Genomic DNA, 6,000 nt, shown 5'->3' on the forward strand with positions numbered 1-6,000 from the left:
TACAAAACAACTAGGGTAGAACACATGTTACAGCCTATGTCCTTGTCTTATATTAGGGTTTTTTTTTAAAAGCTCTCATTTATATAATTATCTCAATTTTAAAATGAAATGTCTATAGGCAGATGAAGACACAAGAATTAATCCAGTGCATTCTCATATATCCATGCTATCTGTATGAATACATACTAAAATACTTAGATTTCTTATATGAGGGTAGGTACTTCTAAAAAATGTAAATGTTAATGCATATTAAAATGTTCCATTTTATAATTCTAAAGAGAAATCTCAGATATTCTGCTTCTGCAAATTAGTTTGTCAGCTGCAGCCACCGGGAAATATATGTTAGTGTCTCATAAAAAGTCAAAAAATCATCTATATGATCATACAACTATTAGTTCACAGCTGTTGCAAACCAAATTGGGTATTTTCTTGTTTTGTTTGGTCAAGTGGAATTCATTAGTATTGACTGAAACTGCTGCAGAACAATTATATTAGTCCTGTAAAAGTAATCCATGAATATTAATACTTTTAAAGACCACTGCAAAGATAAATTAATATAAATGTACCAGGATAGCTCAGGTGAAAAAAGAACTGTGTGATTCCAAGTCCACAGCTGAACAAACCTCTTCTCATGTTACCACAGGTTGTTTTGGCTATACAAGAAAAATCCTAATTTTTTTTTTTTTTTTTTTTTTTTAAGAAGGACTAGAAGATACTATGAAAATTCCAACTAATCTGTCCCTTACAGAAGTTCATCACATTTGAGAATTCCTGTGAGATTTTTCCTGCTGAACTATGTCAAAACAAAACAGAAGTCTTATTTTTCCTAGGGCATAATTTTGCTCTTGGTGGCTTTCATGGTCTCCCTCACTGGAGCTTCACATGAGTCACAAAAACATGAATTTGGATTTGTTATTCTCTTTCATTCGTACTGTTGTCTATTCGAAGTCATATTTTATTTATAGTGTTGGTCTTCGGACAAATATTCTATTAAAACTGCAGAACGGTTGTTTTGGTTTTTCTTTTCACTGGGACAGAAACACAGTAAAGATTCAGGCCAAAACATCTAAAATAAAAGCTATTATTTATTACTTATTTCCACAGAGATCGGAAGCCAAATGAGCCAGGATACTCAAGTGCTGCAAATTTTACAGATACAGAATGAATGACAAAAGTATTCCCCAAGAGCTCATAATACAAAAACTAAGCTGTAACAGGTGAACTAAACAAGTGTGCAGGGTGGAGCTTGGAAGATGGGAATAATAAACTGGATGTAAGCAACTCTACGGCGATAACAAACTACGACCCTCCCTGCTGGTATCAGCTAGTACTCACTGATGCAGCTGTCTGCGATCCACACGCACAGAGCCAGAGATTTTCGTGGGGAAGCAGCTAACTGCCAGAAAAGTTGCCAGAAACAATGTATCTCTGTCAGAAAATAATTTTGTAACACTGCCATCAATAATATGCATAGAATGAATCATACCAATGAATCAGGAAAAAAACACAGCTTCACCATTTAGGGTCCCAACACTATTTCTCGGTACATCTCCCTGAGTGCTTTAGTGTGTAGGAAGGGTTCCTTTTGATGAGAATTTGCTTGGAGTAGAAGTGGTATGACTACAAATTGGTTTTTCTCCTTGTGGGAGAACCAATATTGAAGCTGTGCACGAGGGGTCACCAAAGGCACTCCACTTGCAGCCTGGATACCTGGTTCTTCAGCAGTCATTGCTCAATGTCCGTGTGGTATGCTCCTCAAAACAACTAACTAGTGCTAACTCAACTGCCAGTGAAGATTCAACGTGGGAAAGCAGTTCTTGAACCATAAAAAGACTGCAACAGCTTGAAGCCTGGTGCCCTCCTCTTCGCAATGCATCAGTCAGCGCTATAACAGTGTCTCAAGGAAGTGAAGACTCTCCCAATAACTTTTACTCTCACATCTATCCTCTTTTGAGAAAGTAAGTCTTCTCCTCTCTTCCTAGTAAGGTCTTTCATGAAAATGGGATTATTATGCCAAATTAGCAGGATATTTTTTTTTTAAATTTCAGCCAAACCTCAAAAAACATGTAAACCAATGACAAACAAAGGAAGAAAATTATTCCATAATGGGAAAGAAGTGACAGTAGCGAATGAGCAGTTTGGCCAGATGTTAGGAAAACTGCTGAGACATACATGAATTCAACTATTAATAATGGGATACACAGTTTCAGCTTTAGGTAACCAGTTAAAATTACTTGTTTCACATGTAAGAAGTGACAGCTGTTGAGACCATTGCGTCCGAGTAACACTACCTATCTTTCATTCCAGAAGTGCCCTACACTTGGCACTGGGCAATTTTTATTTTATAGGCAATAATCAAGATAGCAACAGTAACACTGATATTTCCTACGCGCATACACGCAGCTAGATACACGGAGTCTTGTCATAGCACGGTGGAGCTTGCCGCCAGTGCCACACCTGCTCTGCTCATTAAGGGCTTCAGTCTCAAAGTCTGTCAAGCTGGTACTTTTCATGGCACTACATTTAATGGAAAAATGTAAAGAGAGAAACACAATAATCAGGGGAATAAGCTTTATTGTAGGAAATGTCTAAGGCACTACCCACCAACATTAAAGAACAGACTAGCTACAACTCTAATATACAAAGTGATACACTTTGCTATAGTATCAACTGTTTTCTAACTAATTTCTTAATGTTTTAAATATTATGATTAGTAATAGAAACTGAATTTCCTTCCAGACAACCGCAACAAATGTTTTTAACTGAGGACTTGGGAAGCAAACGACTTCCAGGTCAATGTGTACTTGGTGCAAAGTTTTCAATAGTTGAAGAAAGGACTCTCTTTTTCAATACCAGCAGTATGTCTTTCTACAGGAATATTTCAAAACCTTGCTTGGGACTGCTGCATCTGTCTAGAAAGGGTCTTTAAAGCAAAAACTGTGAAAAGGAAAGAAGCTATTTTTTTTTTCCATTGGGATGTTAACCATTCATTTCCAGTCGAGAGAGCTGGAAGGACATAAGAAGGTGCTGTTTGCACCAGCCTTTCTGAGCACAGAATCTGCAAAGCGGGTGGTAACTTGAACAAGTTTTTGAGCAAAGTACTATTCATTTCAAACAAACATTACTACTTCATCGCTTTTTTTTTCCTTTTTGATAAAAGGCAGTGTAAGATTTGATATATATTCATTAAATTATCATGCAAAGTCTATGTATCCCAACATAGAAAAAACCAAGATACAAAGTTCAGACACTCCACTTTTATCTGCATTGCTCTCCACTGTTCTCAAAGTTCTGCTGTGCATCCTGCAGTAATCTGCTTATCAGTCCAAAAAATGGAGCTGCACAGAACAACCTTAAACCAATCCATTTTATCTCACTTTATATTGCACATTCTGCAGGCTTAAAAGTGACACCTAGAATTTTTCACTTCTACTTTGAAGCTTAGAGTGCATATAGAGTGAGGGAAATGGCTGGAGCAGAGTGGCGAGTCCACTTTCAGTATTATTTGCTTCAGTGCTTTCAGCTGAGGTCTGAGCGCACAGAATGCCATATACACTGTATGTTTCTATCTTCTTCGTAAGGAAATGAAATAAACAAGGATGAATGTTCTTTGACTGTTGATTTAAATGCACAAATTAAATAGTACTTTTCCCTGTTTGTTAACCCCACCACCCAATATACCTAACTGAAGAGAATCTTTATTACAGTGTGTTCACAGTCACAGGCAGTCTTAACTTGGTTAACTTCAGAATCTTCTTCTGATAGTGAGGTGTTAAAAGCCACACAACAAACCCTGAAGTAACACAGTTTTCCCACACTTAGTGGCTCCAATCCTCTAACTAATGCTATAAAATTGGTTTTGAAGTGCCAGTACACTCAGTTCTAGACAAACAAAAATTATAACATGCCCTTTCTCCCCAATATTAACAAATGTCCAAACCAACCCTTTCCATAACTGATTTATTCCTCCATTCCTGATTTGAGAATGACTAGAGGTACAAAATGCAGGCAGCGAGATAAAGGGTACCTGATGCGCAAGGAGACAGAATGGTTTACCAGTAAACATGCAAAGATCTTCACATACTTTTATGTTCTAAAAACACGGAGGATGGAAATCGCACTTCGGAACCAAGTCGGAGTTGAAAGAAAACCTATATATAGGACTCAGCCTCAATCCCATTTAAAACAGCAACAGGCAAGAGGATCAGGAACAGAAGTCTATCTAGGTACAACTCTAACGTGTTTATTAAATAAACTGGCTTAATTTGTTTTCCAAATATGTATTTATATATTTTTAGTCTAACAGAGACTAACTATTTTTGCTTAACAAAACTAAGCAAAACAAATCCCAGATTAAAAGCATCTGGGATCTGTCTCTGGCTTCAGGGCATGGACATGACATGATACCATTTCAGGGTTTTTTTGTTTAAATGTTATTTTAAATTAATACCCTTAACATTAACACAGTAACTTAAATCTTACCATTAACATCCCTTTTTTTAGAATTTGGCTAAAATAAAGAGTAGCGAGTTGATACAGAAAGAGGTTACCATTCAACCACTGAGCCAGGAAAACAGCAACTAAGTGTTGCAAAACTTTCACAGCTCCAGGAAACCTGGTGGGTTTCTGAGCATCGTCTATACTGCTTACATCCCATTGCGTATCAGAAACTGACACTAACCTTTCACTATCTACAGTAACAACTATGCTCCCTCACAGTTGTGTGTGCGTCTATGAGAGATGATTCACTTGCTTTTATTCCATGGAACTGATGATTCATTCAATCGTCTCCAGATCATGTTAACATATTAAACATGCACATAAAAGAAGCGAAAATCAAGTTCTTGAACTTCGTTATGCTCAAATGTTTTTGGGTTTGGGTTTTTTTTTGAGAGAGAATATAAGAAACCAAACATGCGGAGAGGAAACAGAACAGGTTATGTTTCTGCTCCAAGGCAAGGTTTGGGAAACACACCCAACCCACGTGTAAAACGAGCCGCCGTATTTCACCGGCGGGTGCGAGGTGAGCTCCCCGCCCTGCCCGGGCCGCCCGCTCCGGGCCACGGCGGCTCCCTCTCCCCGGTACCCGGTGCGGGGAAGGCGCGGCAGATCGGTGCGTGTCCCGTTCCGCCCCCCCCCCCCCCCCCCCCTCCCCCGCCACACCGAGGACTTGTGCCTCTCCTCCTCCGGTGACATCTTATATAATAAGCCAAGCTAATCACGACGGAAGCGAGCCAAACTGCCACGGAGCATTAGCCAGGGATAATTACCAGCAGGAACAGATGCTTTGGAGCAGAACCTACTCCTCGCTAACTAGCCGCCCAGGCGCCTTGCTAGAAAAATCCTAGCAGGGGTGGAAACGGCTCCCGCAGCAGCCAGACGCGAAGCGCTCGTCACCCCGCCGCGCTGCGCGCCGTCCCCCTCGGGAGGCTACAAGCATCGCCAACGGCATCAGCCTCTCCCGGGCGCGTTCCGCGGTCCCCGCCGGCAGCCCGCCCCGCCGCCGGCTCCCTCCTCAGCAGCGAATTCGAGCAGAAAGTTACTCGGCGGTCCCTGCCCCGCGCGGCCCCGCTCCGCGCCGCCGCCGCAGCGCAGTTCAAGAGCAATGTCACGTTCAACAACTTGTTATGACACATGATCCCCCCGCACGCATCCACACCCCGCCGCCGCCGCCTGCCTACCCGGCGGCCCCCATCGCCCCTGCCGCCGGGCGGCTCGGCGGGCCCCTTACCTTCCCCCTCGAGAGGCCACGGGCACCCGCGGGCGTGTGCGGGAGTGGGGTGCGTGTGGCGGCGCGGGCGGCGCCGGCTGGGCGGGCGGGCGGGGGGAGGGGAAGGCGGTTGGGCGGCGGGAGCGCGCGCCTCGCCGGAGTTGTTGGCGGGCGGCGGGGGGTACTGCGGGGCGGCGCGGGGAGCGGGCGGGAGCGGCGCGGAGGGGAGAGCGGGGGGCGGAGGAGTTTCCCGGGGCTTGTTTACGCATTGCCGCCCCGCTCGGTACACG

At 43.0% G+C, this 6,000-nt stretch overlaps 1 protein-coding gene across 3 annotated transcripts in view; it reads right to left on the reverse strand.

Annotated features, from left to right (window-relative positions):
* The window catches only part of PCGF5 (polycomb group ring finger 5), a 64,099-nt gene extending 58,325 nt beyond the window's left edge, over window positions 1–5,774 (reverse strand). For 2 of the 3 annotated variants that reach the window (XM_086616358.1, XM_086616355.1), the window contains exon 1: window positions 5,732–5,774. The gene's annotated coding sequence lies outside the window, so the exon portion shown is untranslated. Of the gene's footprint in view, window positions 1–5,270; window positions 5,310–5,731 lie in introns of those variants that run through there. The other variant, XM_086616356.1, reaches the window with a different exon arrangement.
* Window positions 5,775–6,000: the final 226 nt, after the last annotated feature.

The sequence above is a fragment of the Tauraco erythrolophus genome, chromosome 9 (assembly GCF_009769465.1).
Source record: "Tauraco erythrolophus isolate bTauEry1 chromosome 9, bTauEry1.pri, whole genome shotgun sequence".
Classification (NCBI taxonomy): domain Eukaryota; kingdom Metazoa; phylum Chordata; class Aves; order Musophagiformes; family Musophagidae; genus Tauraco; species Tauraco erythrolophus.